Below are 17,145 nucleotides of genomic sequence, written 5' to 3'. Positions count from 1 at the left end.
TCGTCCAACACTTTGGCGCTAAGCATAATCTATCCATCCTTAGCCCAAAAGTGCTCCAAAAGTCTCCAAAATGCATCTTTTTGCTCCTTTAGCCCTTTGGACCTACAAACACACGAAAATAGCTTAAAGGACTAAAATAACTAAAGAAACATAACGTAAATGCACGAGAACAAGCCATTTAAGTCGCATGAATATGCTCCTATCATCTAGCATCAAACTCATGCATGAAAACTAAGTGTGCACCCTTAATCAACATAAAAGAATAAGTTCTCAATAAATCAGTTAAGTAAATTGCATTCACAATTCAAGAAACAATAACTGGAGGAAATCAATTCATATAAAACATATGTCCACGGCTTTGAATTCACCTCTAACTAAAAAGAAATTAGTTCCACATGATTGTAGAAATTAACAACGAAATCAACATAATTGTAAAACTAAAACAAGGATAGAAGACACCCCAAAGACATTCCACACTCCAATGGTAGATTTCAAACCCTCCTTGGATGGCAGATTGCACGGCACTCTTCTTCTCCTTCCTTCCTTGCTTGCGGCACAAGGGTGAAGTATGGTATTTGATGGTTTGATGCGAAAATTAAATTAACACACAAATTAAACCCTCTTTTGACAATTATAGTATATATGTAAGTGATAGGAGCATATTTATGCAACTTAATTGGCTTGTTCTCGTGCATTTACGTTGTGTTTCCTTAGTTATTTTAGTCCTTTATGCTTCTTTTGTGTGTTTTCAGGTTCATATGATGGAGTTGGTGAAAAGATGCATTTTGGTGCCTTTTGGAGCAAAATTGGGCTTGGAATGATCATCACATGCTTGGAGCACAAGGATTGGACATAATTGAAGACTTGAAGTCGACAAGGATTCCTATCACGGGAAGGTTTCCAAATTGAAGGAGGTTTCCCACTCACATGAGGATTCCTAGTTGGATGTGGATTCCTAATCACACAAGGATTCCTACTTGAAGTAGGAAAGTTAAGCCCAGGGTTTCCTATCTTGGTTTGACATTTCCTAAATTCTAATTGTCCTTATGTCCCAAACACTTTGAAGACTTCATATGCATTCTAGGACACAAAACAATGGTCTCTTGCATTTTTCCTTCCCTTGTCGTGCACCATGTCAACTTACCCTTTCTCATCATCCCTTGCCGTGCAAGGGAACCTTGTTTCCTTTAGTTTTAGGACATTTAAACCTTTCCTATATCACATCCGCACCTCCCTTGACCTTTCCTCTTCCTTGCCGTGCAAGGGAGATGGTTCTTTCCTATTTCCTTGCATTAAAACACATTCCTTTTGTGTTTTATGCCATTGCCACAACTTTTAATTAGTTTCCTTTAAATTTCTGATTTGATTTCCTATTTCTAGAAGCTTTTGACTTAATTTCTGTTTACCTAAATAACCTAGGGTTTTAACTTCTGAAATCCTATAAATAAACATCCTTGTTGCAGCCACAAAGTTTCATTCATTCACCATTCACGCCAAAAAATCATCCCATCCCTCTAACACATCCATACTTCACCATTCTCCATATTTTCTGCCCAAAACCAACCCTTGCCGTCCCTTACATCCATCCCAAACCTAAATCCATCATTCTACATCATCCATAACCCCCTAAACTCACCAGAACCTCTTGTGCCGTAGCAAAGGAGAGGAAGATGATTGCTTGAAGATTCTAGCTATTCAACATTGGATCGTTGGAGTATTTAGGTGTTCTTTTTCTTATATTTACAATGTATAAATCTGTTTTCCTTTGTTTTGTGAACATGAGGAACTAAGCCTTTTGGCTAGGGGGCTATTCAATACCATGATTATGCTTGCAAGATGAATTGATTACATCCAATTGTTATTTCATAAGTTGTGAATTCAATTTGCTTAACTGTTTGATTGATAACTCATTCTTGTGTGTTGATTAAGGTGGCCACTTAGTTTTTCATGCAAGGATTTGAAGCTAAAATATAAGGGAATTTCACCTAATAGTTATAACCTTATATTTGCTAGTAGTGGAGGTCGTTTATCGACGATCGCGTTAAGTGAATTCTTGGCAAAAGTTTCATGCTTTTCATAGTAACAATTGCCTCGTCAATACTTATAGTTTTCATGAAACTTAATGATCTTTGATTGTACCTTTATTGTGCTTTTCACGTAAGGGACTTTTAGAGAATGTTTTGAGTTGTTGTATGCGCATTCCCATCCAATTCAATAACTTAAGGAAAACTTGAAAGTTAAAAAAAATGTTGTTCACGGTTAACTTGGGGTATTGAGTTTCATAATTTATTGAAAGAAGCAATTGGAAATCAATTTGAATGCAAGTGTGTCATGTGTGGAGAAGAACCCTCTAGTTAGCCCATCATTCATCAATTCACCTAATTTAGTCTAAAGAATCTGTTTTCTTTGTCCTTGCCTTAATTTACTTAATTTTCGTCAAAACCAATTCGCCCATTAATTTAAAGTGTTAGATTAGTTAGAAATCAATTTAGTTGATGTTTTTAAGTGTTTTGAGTCAAGTGATAACTTAATTTCGTCCAGATTTGAGTATAGTGTTCAAAACTGCCCAGAAAGTGTTTTTAAGGCAGTTTTGAGTGTTTGTTTGCTGTTTTGAGTCTTTTGGTTTGTTTTGGTGTTTTATAGTTTAGTTTTGCATTCTTTGAGTCTAGTTTAGTGTTTAAACTTTGTTTTTACGATTTTGAGTCAGTTTAGAGTGTTTAGCAATCCCTCCTAATCCCCGGTTTAAGAACGATCTCTACTTACATATCTACTACAATTGTCAACAAGAGGGTTTAATTTGTGTGTTAAGTAATTTTCACATCAGTAAGTAGGGATCGTTCTTAAACCGGGGATTAGAAGGGCTTGCTAAAACACTTTAAACTGACTCAAATAGATAAAACTAAGCTTTAAAACACTTAACTAAACTTAAAAGACTCAAAACAAGTTCACAAGACTCAAAATAAGCTAAAAACACTCAAAACTGCCTAAAAACACAAACTGGGCAGATTCTGACTCTAAACACAATTTTGGACGAATTTTAGTTTCAACTTGACTCAAAACACTTGAAAACACCATCTAAAATAGATCCTAACTAGTTAGACACTCTAAAATAAAGGGGGATTTGGTTTTGGACAAAAATAAAGTAAACAAAACAAGAACTAAAACTAGGCAGATTTGCACGAATTTGGTGGAAATAGATGGATGATGGGCTAGCTAGGAGGCCTTTCTCCACACATGACATAGTTGCATACAAAACAATCTCTAGTTGCTTTTTCAATGAACCACGAACCTCAACACCCCAGGTTAATTAGGTACGCTTAAATTAACCCTTAGATTTTCCTTAAGTCATTGAATTGAATGGAATTAGCGCATCGCAATCAAATTATTCCTCAAAAGTTCCCTACATGAAAGCACATAATAGAGAAACAATCAAAGATCATTAAATTCTATAAAAATCATAAGTGTTGACAAGGCGTTCGTAACCATGAAAGCGCATGATACTTATGCCAGGAATTTACTTAACATGATTGTGACTAACAACCTTTACTACTTATGAATATAACTGCACAACGATTAGGTGAAACTCCCTTATATCCTTGCATCAGATTTATGCATGCAAATTAAGTGTGCACTCTCAATCCACATACACAAACAAGTTTTAATTCAAACAGATAAGTAAATTGAATTCACAATTCATGAAATCACAACTGGAAGTAATCAAATCATATTGCAAATATAGCCATGGTTTCGAAATTCGCCCTAGCTATGAGGGGATTAGTTCCTCATACTTACAAAACAAAGATTATTGAATTTAAACATTGAAAACACAAGAAAGATTACACCTAAAACGTTCCAGCAGCTCCAATTCGAATGGCAGGCACGTCTAAGGGCTCTCCTCCTTCTTCTTTGCTGCGGCACAAGGTGTGGTTGGTGGTTTTGGGGGCGATGAATGGTGTATTCTTGCTTAGGATGATGAATGATGGCTGATGAGGGTGAAAAGTTGCAGCAGGTTGTATACGGAAGTGAATGGACTGAACGAATGATGTAAAATGGTGTCTAGGGTTGCGGCAAAGGTCTTTCTGAATGGCATGAGGGTTCCTCCCGAAATTGTGGCTGAAAATATCTATATATAGGTTCGGCCAACCCTAGGGTTAATCAGATTAGGGTTACAACTTAGCAGATTTTAAGGATTAGGGCCCTAGGGTTCAGCACAATTAATTAAATCCACTAAGGAGAGGGTTTAGCCCAATTAATTTCAGAAAAGGATTTGTATAACCCAAATCCACAAGGAATAAGGCCTAATAAATCAGAATCCACAAGGGAAAAGGGATAGAGGGGTGCGGCAGATATTGGAGGGAAAGGAGAGGGGATTGCAAGGCAAGACAAAGCTTTCTAGAAGAGAATAGGCGCCACCTTTGTAGGGTTTCTAGAAATAATGTGTTTTGTGGCTGATTTGGGACTTCTAGAAGAGAATTCTTCTAGAAATAGGTTCTAGAAATATATACTTAGGTCCCCTTGTAGCTAAGATTAAAGCATGATAAGATTAGGATAGGATAAGATAAGACAAGGTTGGATAAGGTTTTGGATAATGTTTCCTCTTTTGAGCTGATTCCTTATCTTCTTTGTCTTGAATTTAATTTCTTCATCTTCTTATCAGATTCCTAGCCTTTTGAACTCTAAATTCGTCCATCCATCTTGGCCCATACATATGTTATCCATTTAGTGCCCAAAACTGCTCCAAAATGCACTTTCTTGCTACTTTAACCCTTTGGACCTAAAACACATGAAAATAGCTTGAAATACTACATTAACTAAGAAATAACAACACAAATACACAAGAACAAGTTAACTAAGTCGCATAAATATGCTCCTATCATGGTTGAATGTATGAATGGATGGGGGAGAGGATGAATGGTTGCGTGGTGTGTAGGAGGAAGGTGCGGCACAACTTAAATATATATATATATATATATATATATATATAGTGCACGGCAAACCCTAGGAAATCAGAATTAGATCTAGGGTTTGGTAGGAATCAAATGGTAGAAGGACTAGGGTGCGGCACAAGGCTTGGGCCTCAAGAAAAGGGTCAAAACCTAATTAATTTCTGAAAAGGCTTTGCACAATCCAAATCCACAAGGAATAAGGCCAATTCAATTCGGAATCCAAGAGGAAAAAGATTAGGGAAATGATGTGATAAATAATAGCACTCAAATTAAACCCTCTTATTGACAATTGTAGTAAAGATGTAAGTAGGGATCGTTCTAGGCCAGAGATTAGGAGGGATTGCTAATCTAATAAAAACTGACTCAAGAATACAAAACTAGGCTTGAAAACACTTAAATAAACTCAAAGACTCTTAACTAAACTTATATGACTCAAAACAAACTAAAGAGACTCAAAACAACTCAAAACAATCAAACAGACTCAAACTAGACTCTAGGACTTGATTTGGACGAAAATACAATTGGTTTTGACTCAAAACACTCAAAAACACAATTTGGACAGATTCTAGCTATTTAGACACAACAAAGAAAAGGGGATTGGGTTTTTGGACGAATTTAAAGTAAAAACAAGTAACATAAAGATTTAAACAAGGTTTGGACGAATTTGGGTAAATGGATGGTTGATGAGCTAGCTAGAGGATTCTTTTCCACACATGATACATTTGAACACAAATTGATTTCCAGTTACTTTTTCAATAAACCATGAACCTCAACATCCCAGATGAACCGTGACATCACTAATTAACCCTCAGATTTTCCTTAAATCATTGAATTGGATGCACAATGCATCGGCAACCAAATTATTCTTCCCAAATCCCCTACATGAACTGCATAATAGAGATACAAGCAAAGATCATTAAGTTTCATGAAAATCATAAGTATTGACAAGGCATTCGTAACTATGACATCATGACACTCATGCCAGGAATTTAACTTAACATGATTGTGATAAGAAACCTTTACTACTTGTGAATATAAGTTTGTAACGATTATGTGAAACTCCCTTATATTCTAGCATCAAATTCAAGCATGCAAACTAAGTAGGCCTCCTTAATCAACATACAAGAATAAGTTCTTAATCAAACGGTTTAGTAAATTGCATTCACAATTTATGAAATCACAACTGGAATTAATCAATTCATATCACACACATAATCATGGTTTCAAAGTCTCCCCTAGCTAAAACAAGTTTAGCCTCTCATGTTCACAGCAAAACAAAGAAAACTTGAATTAAACATTGAAAACAAAAGATAGATTACACCTAAAAACATTCCAACAATCCAACTTGCATGCAAAAACGTCCAAGGCTTCTTCTCCTCTCCCTCTTCCTTGCTAGGCTGCGGCACAAAGGTTTTAGGGTGTGAAAAGTGTTCTTTAGTGTATTAGGATCAAGGATAGATGTATGGCAGGAAGGTATGATGAAGGGAAGAGTATGGAATGGTGTAAGGAAGGTGATGAAGGATGCGGATTAAGGTGTAGAAGGATGAATGATGGCTGGTTGTGTATGTGAATGAATAGCCTCCCCATGGGTGCGGCAAAGGGTTATATATTTGAGGAAAAAGATCTTAACTTTAATTAATTAGTTTTGGAAAGAATTGGACCCCAAATCCTCAAGGAAAAGGAGAATTAAAGTCAGAATCCCAAGGGAAAAGGGAAGGAAACTTGCAGCAAGGAAGAATAGGAAAGGAAATGTGGTTTCCCTTGCACGGCAAGGAAGGGAAAGGTTAAGGTGAGTACGGTAAGGACTAGAATGGTGCAAGGAACCTTTAGTTTGTGTCCTAGAATGCATAAGAGACCTTCAATGTTGTTGGAACTTAGGGACATTTAGGATTAGGAAAGGTCGACCCAAAATAGGAAACCTTGGCTTAACTTTCCTACTTCAAGTAGGAAACCTTCTTTGATTAGGAATCCTAGCATCTTTAAGTCTTCAATTTCGTCCATTCCTTTTGCTCCAAGAATATGCTATCCATTCCAAGCCCAATTTTGCTCCAAAAGGCTCCAAAATGCACATTCTTGCTACTTTAGCCATATGGACCTACAAACACACGAAAATAGCTCAAAATACTAAAATAACTATGAACTAACAACATAAATGTAAGAAAACAAGCTAAATAAGTCGTCTAAATATGCTCCTATCACCTTTCACCCATTTAATTCACCCAAATTCGTTTTTACAAAGTGTTTTATGCAAAGTTTCTGTTTTAAGTTTCAAATTCGTCAAAAACAATCCCCCTTTCATTTAGTCTTGTTCTTTGAGTCAAAATCTGTTTTCCATTAGTCTTTTGAGTCAAGTTAAGTTTTATTTTCGTCAAAATCACTTGTTAGGTCTAAAATTGAGTCTTTTTGAGTGTGTGTTGCTGTTTTGAGTGTTTTAAGTTAGTTTTGAGTCTATAGAGTCTAGTTAAGTGTTTTTGAGTCTTATTTGTGTTGATTAGCATCCCTAGTTAATCCCCGGTCTAGAACGATCCCTACTTGCATATATACTACAATTGTCACAAATAGGGTTTAATTTGTGTGTCAAGTTAATTTTCACATCACTTTTGAGCCTTATCTAGCCTATTTTCTTTGTTAGCCACATTATCTTTACCTAGCCTAGAATAGGACTATCCATGCCCTTGTTCTTAAAGCATAGGAAGCATAACTTACAGGGAATTCCTTTTGACTTACATTATGCAGAAAAACAAGTGTGGGGGTGATAGGAGCATATTTATGCGACTTTGTTAGCTTGTTTCTTTGCATTTAGTAAGTTAGTTTCTATTTATTATAGTGATTTAAGCTATTTTCATGTGTTTGTAGGTTTAAATGGCAAAAGAGGCAAGAAAGTGCAATTTGGAGCAATTTTGGGCTTGGAATGGATAGCACAAGTATGGAGCAAGGTGGATGGACGAATTTGAAGTTCAAGAGAGGCTAGGAACATGCTACAAATCTAGAGAAACAAATTCAAGACAAAGAACATAAGGAAAGATGATAGGAGCATATTTATGCTACTTAGTTATGTTGTTTCCTTGCATTTAGTGAGTTAATTACTATTTATTTTAGTCTTTAAGCTATTTTCATATGTTTTTAGGTCCTAATGGCAAAAGGAGCAAGAAAGGGTATTTTGAAGCTAAATGGAGCAGTTTTGGGCATGGATTGGATAGCTTAACCATGGAGCAAAGAGGATGGAGGAAATTGGAATCAGAAAGGGCTAGGCTTAAAACATTGAGGACAATGTTTGATTTAAGTGTGGGGGGGGGGGGGGGTGTAATTAATGTTGTTGATGCAAATTCGTGGGATTTTATCACCCATAACTTCCAATGTTGTTCTTTGCTGTTTTTAAGTGTTTTTAAGCTAATTTAGAGTGTTTTAGTGTGTGTTAACTTAAAAATCCGAAAAACCCATAAAAATTTGAAAAATTGTTTTGAAAAACCCAAAAAGAGTTGTTTTTGTGTGTTTGTTTGTGTCGTAGGGTACCTTCCAACACAATGATGAGGATTTGGTTTTTAATTGCATGATGGTTAAAGAAAGTTACAAACATGGATGGACGTTTGATATACTCTTTGGTTATTGCTTGTTTGTAGTTATAGTTTACGAATTCACATGTAATCACAAAGGATAAAATCAGTTTTTGTAACATGCTTGAAGGAAGGAACTTAAACAAACGCTACATCCTTGTGAGACTTGAGCCTAAACGTTATTTGGAGAATTAAAATCTGTGCATTATTGTTTTCTAAAGTCGTTGCATGATCTCATTATTCTTTGCTTGGTTACTACTTAGAAGGCGTTTCATCACTTAGTTCCAAATGCTAGAACTCATGCCCATTTCATTCAAAGCATGTTATTGAATTGCATAACACATATTCAAGATGAAGTTGTGTAGTGACCACCATAAAAACCAAATAGCCGTGTGCCCTTCACTCATTTTGTGTTTAAGTTTAACCCCATTGAGCCGTGTTAGCCCATGTTCTTTGTTAACCCATATCATCCTCACCTAGCCTAGATTAGGACCATCCGTATCCTTGTTCTTGAAGCATAGTAAGCATGAATGAATTCCTTTTGATTAATGTGTTGCAGGAAATAAGTGTGGGGGAAGGATTATTGATGTGAGTTATGTGCCATAGGCACAGCTAGAAAAAAAAAAAAAAAAAAAAAAAAAAAAAAAAAGAGAAAAGAAAAAGAAAAAAAAAACAAGAAGTGAAAAAGAGTTGAAAAGAGGTAAAAAAGAGTTCCAAAGTATGGTTTGTTGAAGTAAGGGCCCAAAACAATGAATTAGGCCCTAATAGTTGTTTGAATCTCCCCTATTATGTCTAAAAGTTGATTTCTGCATTCCAAGTGAATTCTAAGTCTCAATTTCATTACTTTGCTTGCTATTGCTTAAAGAACTTTTGTTTATCCCTATCTTTCCTTGTTAGCCAATACCCCAAGCCCCGTTACAACCCTTGACTTCTATCTTGAGTGTTGTGCATTTCAATTGTGGAGTTTGAATTTGGTATGAGCATATGGTGTCACTGGTTCTCGCATCTAAGTAGTAGCATTCCATTCATGAGATCATATCTAAACATGTTTAATTACTCCAGAAATTGCGTTCTTTGTTATAACATATGTGAGTACTAGTCTTTCATGTTTACATCAATCTTCTCACATATAACTAGTGTAGGGTGTGTAGTCAGAAAATCTGAGTGAAAATTGAGTGCATAACTAGTGAGGAATTGAGGGAATTCTCTAAGGCATGTTACTACATTCAAAATGTGTTTTAAGTGATTAAATGCGAACTAGTGAATGGTGACTATGATTAAGTATGTGCTCGAGGGGAAGGAAGACTAAAAGCTATGTGAGTAATGATCTTTGACATGTCATGTTTCATTGGAAATCCTTGAGGCAAACGTTGGAAGGTTTAGGTTATGTTTTGTTTGTTTTGTTTCGTCTTATTTTCTTTACTTGTTTTGTTTTGCTCGAGGACTAGCAAAAGTTAAGTGTGGGGGAATTTGATAGGAGCATATTCATGCGACTTAATTAGCTTGTTCTCGTGCATTTATGTTGTGTTTCCTTAGTGATTTTAGTGTTTAAAGTCACTTTTGTGTATTTTCAGATTATGAGGCCAAAGTGTGCAAGAAGATGCAAATTGGAGTCTTTTGGAGCGAAAAAGGAATGAATGAGTTGAAGACTTGAAGAAACGATGAATTCCTACTCCAACGATGAATTCTTACCAAAACGAGGATTCCTACTCAAACAAGGTTTTCTACTTGAAGTAGGAAAGTTAACCCTAGGTTTCCCGTTTTGGTAACCTTTCCTAATCTTAAACGTCCGTATTTTCTAGCCACTTTGAAGGCCTTGTATGCACTTTAGGACACAAAACCAAGGCCCTAGCCCAATTACATAGCCCTTGCCGTGCCTTAATCCTTCTTCCCTTCCCTTGCCGTGCAAGGGGGGGCATTTATGTCCAATGTCATTCACTTAAACCCTATTTCCCTCTCCTAACCTAACCCTAGCCGCACCTTGCAGCCATCCCTTTTAATTTCTGATTTTATTTCCTAATTCTAGAAGCTTTTAACTTAATTCTAATTAACCAAAATAAATTAGGGTTTGATTTTCTTAAACCCTAGGTTTTCCACCACCTAGCCGCACCTTAGGGACCTCTCATTATTACTTTTCATATTTTTTCAGCCATAAAATCCATATCAGCCGCACCCTAGGTTAAAACTTTCCATTCATTCACAAAACCATATCAGCCGCACCTTTTTCCTAACCCTAGGGCATTATTCATTCACTTCTCATTATTCTATCATTCAACCACTTAAAACCATTTTTTTCACTCTAAGCCTGAGCCTTCCATCATCCACTCCCTAGCCGCAAGAACCCATTCATCTTCTCCATCAACCGCACCTTTTCCCTCCATTGCAGCCACCATCCAACCTTGCCGCAGCCTTCCTCCACCCTTCCAGCCACCATACAAACCTACCTCCATCACTCCACCACCTTGCCGCACCACCATATCACCATAAATCCATCCCTAAACCAGAAAATCATCCAAAAACACAATAAACCTTCTATGCCGCAACAAGAAGAAAGGAGAAAGAGGACTTTAAAACGTGCAAAAATTCAAGTGGATTCGTTGTGCGTTCTAGGTGTAATCAATCCTTTGTGCTTTATGTTTAAATTCAATTGTATTTCTCTTTTTGTGAACATGAGAGGCTAAACCCCTATTTAGCTAGGGGGTGATTCGAAACCATGTTTATGCTTGCAATATGAATTGATTACTTTTGGTTGGAATTTCATGAATGGTGAATTCAATTTGTTTAACTGCTTGATCGATAACTTATTTATGTATGTTTGTTGAGAGTGCACGCTTAATTTTCATGCATGAATATGACGCTAGAATATAAGTGAATTTCACCTAATAGTTATGAACTTATATTTACAAGTAGTGGAGGTTGCTTATAAACAATCGCGTTAAATGAATTCCTGGCAAGAGTATCATGCTTTTCATAGTTACAAATGCCTTGTCGATGCTTATGATTTCCAAAGAACGTAATGATTCTAACTTGTATCTTTATCATGTTGTTCATATAGAGAACTTGTTAGGAATAATTTGGTTGCGATGCATATTCATCCAATTCAATGATTCTAGGGAAATCTGAACGTTAATTTAAGCGGACCTAATTAACTTGGAGTGTCGAGTTTCATAATTCATCGAAAGACCAATTGAAAATCAAATTGTATGCAAGTGTGACATGTGTGGAGAAGAACCTTCTAGCTAGCATTCCATCCATATTTTCATCACATTCATATTTACATTCTGCCTTTTAATTGTAAGCTGTGCATTTAGTTTAATTTCGTCAAAACCTCAATCCCCCTTTACTTTAGTGTCCAATTTAGTTAGAATGTGTCTTAGTTTGTGTTTATAAGTGTTTTGCATTCTTTGAGTCTTTTGATTTGTTTAAGTGTTTTATTGTTTAGTTTGCATTCTTTGAGTCTAGTTTAGTGTTTTTAACGTTTGTTTTACATTTTTGAGTCAGTTTCCAAGTGATTTAGTAATCCCTCCTAATCCCCGGTCTAGAACGATCCCTACTTGCATCTTTACTACAATTGTCAAAAGAGGGTTTTAATTTGTGTGCTTAATTAGTTCGCATCATTTTTTCTATCCTTAGTCTTAGTTTAATGTTTATGTTAATTTGGTTTTCAATTATGATGAACATGAGGAACTAATTTCTTTTTAGTTGGAGGTGAATTCGAAGCCATGAGTATATGTTTTATATGAATTGATTCCATCCAATTATTGTTTTTTTAAGGCATGAATGTGATTTGCTTATCTAAGTTATTAAAACTTGTTTATGTATGTGGGTTGGGGGTCAACACTTAATTTGCATTCATGAATTTGATGCTAGAATATAAGGGGGTTTCACGTAATAGTTATTCACTTATATTAACGAGTAGTGGAGGTTGCTAGTCACAATCGCGTTAAGTAAATCCTTGGTATGAGTCTCATGCGTTTCATAGTGATGAATGCCTTGTCAATGCTTATGGTTTTCACAAAACTTAATGACTTTTGATATGTATCTTTGTTATGCGTTTCATATAAAGAACTTGAAAAAGATAATTTGGTTGTAATGCGTTTTCATTCAATTCAATGAAATAAGGAAAACTTCAGGGTTAGTTGTGCGATGCAACTAACTTGGGGCGTTGTCATTCATAGTCTAAAGGAACAATAACTAGAAATTGGTTCGTATGCATATATCATGTGTGGAGAAAGACTCTCTAACTAGCCTTTCACCCATTTATTTCACACAAATTCGTTTTTACAAAGTGTTTTATACAAAGTTTTTGTTTTAAGTTTTAAATTTGTCAAAAGCAATCCCCCTTTCATTTAGTCTTGTTATTTGAGTCAAAATCCTTTTTCTTTTAGTCTTTTGAGTCAAGTTAAGTCTTATTTTCGTCAAAATCACTTGTTAGGTCTAGAATTGAGTCTTTTTTATTGTTTGTTGTTGTTTAGAGTGTTTTAAGTTAGTTTAGAGTCTATAGAGTCTAGTTTAGTGTTTTTGAGTCTTAATTATGTTGATTAGCATCCTTTCTAATCCCCAGCCTAAAACGATCCCTACTTTCATATACTACAATCATATGGTTTTAATTTGAGTGTTAGAATATTTCACATCAAAAGAGCAAGAAACATGGAACATTATCCAAACAACCTTATCTTATCCAAACCTTATCCAACCTTATCTTATCTTATCCTATCCTAATCTTTTCCTACCTTAATTCCAGTTGCAAAGTGGACTCCTTTTCATATTAAATCACCTAAATATCAGGTTCTAGAAGCCCTATTTTCGTGCCCTAAGTTTATGCCACATGTAACCCTTCTAGAAGTTCTAGAATCTAGCACAAGGACCATTCCTTGTCCTCCCTGGAATCTGATTGAAAGTAGCCTTGTTCTTTGGTGATTTGGAGTCCTAATTCCTCTCATTTTCAGCCCAATTTCGTGCCTTCCCTTCACCCTATAAATACATGATGCCGCAGCACTCATAAGCACCACCCTCTACCACAATTTCACACCACACCATCCACCACACCTCAAGAGTCTAAATTCAGAAAATCCCCATTGTGTCGCAGCAAGGAAGGAAGGATGAGCCACCTAGAGTGTTTCTAGGTGTATTCTATCTTTGTTTTCAATGTTTAAGTTTAATTATCTTTGTTTTGCGAACATGAGGAGCTAAACTTGTTTTAGCTAGAGGAGACTTTGAAACCATGATTATATTTGCAATATGAATTGATTACTTTCAATTGTGATTTCATAAATCGTGAATACAATTTACTTAACTGTTTGATTAAGAACTTATTCTTGTGTGTTGATTAAGAGGGCCGGCTTAGTTTGCATGCATGAATTTGATGCTAAAATATAAGGGAATTTCACCTAATCGTTATGAACTTATATTTATAAGTAGTGGAGGTTGCTAGTCACAATCGTGTTAAGTAAATTCTTGGCAAGAGTATCATGTTGTTCATAGTTACGAATGCCTTATCAATGCTTATGATTTTCACAAAGCTTAATGATCTTTGATTGTATCTCTATTATGTTGTTCATGTAGGGAACTATTGAAGAATAATTTGGTTGCCGATGCGTCTTCCATCCAATTCAATGACTTAAGGAAAATCTGAGGGTTAATTAGTGTTGTTCACGGTTAATCTGGGGTGTTGAGGTTCATGGTTTATTGGAAAAGCAACTGGAAATCAATTTGTATACAAGTGTGTCATGTGTGGAGAAAGACCCTCTAGCTAGTCATTCACCCATATTTCCCCAATTTCGTGCTAACTTAGTTTAAGTTTACAATCTGCTTGTTTTTACCTTAATTTCGTCAAAACCCCAATTCCCTTTACTTTATTGTGTCAAATTAGTGAGAATCTGTTTTAATTTGTTTCTTTTAGTGTTTTGAGTCAACATAAGTTAAAATTTGTCCAAATTACTCCTTAGGTCTTGTTTTGAGTCAATTTAACTTAGTTTGTGTGTTTTGAGTCTATTTAGCTTGTTTTGAGTTGTTAGAGTCTAGTTTATGTTTTTGAGTATAGTTTAATGACTTAGAGTTTAAATTGAGTAGATTAGCATCCCTTCTAGTCCCCGGCCTAAAACGATCCCTACTTTCATACACTACAACCATAGGGTTTTAATTTGTGGGTCAAGTTAATTTTCACATTAGGGGGAAGGTAAAAGGGCACGAGAAAAGAAAAAAGAAAAAAAATAATAAAAACGTGCAAAGAAGAAGAAAAGTTGTGAAAAGAAAGAAAAGGAGTTCAGAAATAAGTGAGAATAAGCTCACAAGTGTTGATTGTTGAAGGAAGGGTCGAAAATTTTTAATTTTGACCCTAAGTATTGTGTGAATCTTCCCTTTGTGTTTAAAGTTGATTTTTGCATTCAAAAGTGAATTCTAAGTGTTAATTTCATTACTTTGCTTGCTATTGCTTTAAGAACCTTTAGCCAATACCTTAGCCTCGTTACAACCCTTAGACTTCTATCTTGACTGTTATGTGTCTCAATATGTGGAGTTTGAAGTTGGTATGAGCATATGGGATCCCTGGTTCTCACTTCTAAGTAGTGGCATTCCATTCATGAGATCATATACATGTCATATTAATAATTCCAGAAAATGTTTTCTTTGTTATAATATATGTGAGTGCTAGTCTACATGTTTACATCAATCTTCTCACATATACTTAGTGTAGGGAGTGTAGTCAGAAATTTTGTGTGAAAATAGAGAGTATATCCAATGAAGAATTGAGGGAATTCTCTAAGGCATGTTACTACATTCAAAATGTTGTTTTAATTAATTACATGTGAGTTAGTAAGTGGTAACTGCGGTTAAGTGTTTGTGATGTGAAATATTCTAACACTCGAATTAACACCCCTTCGAAAGTTATGACTTGTCCCGTGTCATAAAATCCAACTTCTTTGGGAATTGTTGTCTCAAGTTTATCCTCTTTGATGAATTCATGAAATTCCCTACTTTGCACCTTTGGAAGGGCTTCCAAGATGTCTTTTTCACTTTCTTCTTCCTTGGAATTCATGAACCTGCAAGGAATAGGGATATTAGGTGGGATGGGGTTAGAACTAATTGGAACAACCTTACTTGATTTAGATGGCGTAGGAGCAATAAGTGCTTCCGGCAAAGGTGCTTCAAATCCTCCCTTCGGATTTACAATGGTTGAACTAGGGAGTTTGCCTTGGTCGCAAAATTGTCCTACGAACTCCGCTATCTGCCCAATTTGCTTTTCCAAGTGGTCCAACCTTTTGTCTTCTTGTTGAGCCTCATTGTCTTGATTTTGTGAGCCCTGCACCAAACAAATTAATTCGTTAAGCTTTTGATTATAATCTATTGATGAACTTAAATTTGGTTGGGCATATTGAATATGAGGTTGTGGTGGGTGTATAGGTCTTGAATAGAACTCCTCATATGGCTGCCAATATCCTTCTTCTTGAACATGTTGAGGTTCCCACCACATAGAGTTTGAATGATCACTCCAATCTGAACTGTAAGTATTGGAAAACACGTTACTCCTTGATTGAAGATCAAATATATCAACACTTTGCATTTGAGACCTTTCCATGAGCTGTGACAAAAGAGAAGCATTATCAAGTGCCATGTTGTTCTTCTCTAGTATTTGAATTCAACAAACAAAACACAAATCAAAAACTAAAACTAAAATACATAACAGAAACAAACAATCCAAGAGATTAGCAAATTTGCTAATCCCCGGCAACGGCGCCAAAATTTGATGCGTAAATTATACGCACACAAATTAAACCCTCTTTTTGACAATTGTAGTATAAGTATAAGTAGGGATCGTTCTGGACGGGGGATTAGGAGGGATTGTTAATCACTTGGATTTGACTCAAAAACGTAAGAACACAATATAAAACACTATACTAGACTCAAAGAATGCAAAACTAAACTTTAAAACACTAAAACAAACCAAAAGACTCAAACATCACCCAAAACACTCAAAACTGCCTTAAAAACACTTTCTGGGCAGTTTTGACCACTTTGGTGAATTTGGACGAATTTGTGTAATAAATTGAATGAAAACACTTAGAAACATAAACTAAGACACTTTCTAACTAAATTGGACAATAAAGTAAAGGGGGATTGAGTTTTGGACGAATTTAAACTAAATGCACAGATTCTAATTAAAACAGATTGTAAATATGAAATTGATGAAATGGAATGAATGGATGATAGAATAGCTAAGGGGTTCATCTCCATATATGTTACACTTGCATAATAAAATGATTTCCAATTGCATTTCAATAAACCATGACTTCTCAACGCTCCAAGTTAATTAGGTCCGCTTAAATTAACTTTCAGATTTCCCTAGATTCATTGGATTGAATGGAATACGCATTACAACCAAATTATTCCTAATCAAAGTCCCTAACTATGGAATACGCATGATAGAGACATTCAACAAAGATCATTAAGTTCAACGGAAATCATAAACATCGACGAGGCATTCGTTACTATGGAATACGCATGAAACTTATGCCAAGAATTCATTTAACGCGATTGTTTATAAGCAACCTCCACTACTTGTGAATATAAGTTCGTAACTATTAGGTGAAACTCACTTATATTCTAGCGTCATATTCATGCATGAAAATTAAGCGCGCATTCTCAAT

General features: G+C 35.6%; 1 long non-coding RNA gene across 1 annotated transcript in view; it reads right to left on the bottom strand.

The window, feature by feature from the left end:
* LOC148695058 (uncharacterized) overlaps positions 1–9,157 on the bottom strand; it is a 105,750-nt gene extending 96,593 nt beyond the window's left edge. Inside the window, exon 1 of the long non-coding RNA XR_015965766.1 lies at positions 8,757–9,157. This is a non-coding gene — a long non-coding RNA (uncharacterized LOC148695058). The remainder of the gene's footprint in view (positions 1–8,756) is intronic.
* Between the last annotated feature and the right edge of the window lie 7,988 nt (positions 9,158–17,145).

The sequence above is a fragment of the Pyrus communis genome, chromosome 8 (genome assembly GCF_041283825.1).
Source record: "Pyrus communis isolate YQ-2024b chromosome 8, ASM4128382v1, whole genome shotgun sequence".
In the NCBI taxonomy this organism is placed as follows: domain Eukaryota; kingdom Viridiplantae; phylum Streptophyta; class Magnoliopsida; order Rosales; family Rosaceae; genus Pyrus; species Pyrus communis.
Note: the sequence above shows the minus strand (reverse complement) of the source record. Positions and strands in the feature narration are given on the sequence as shown.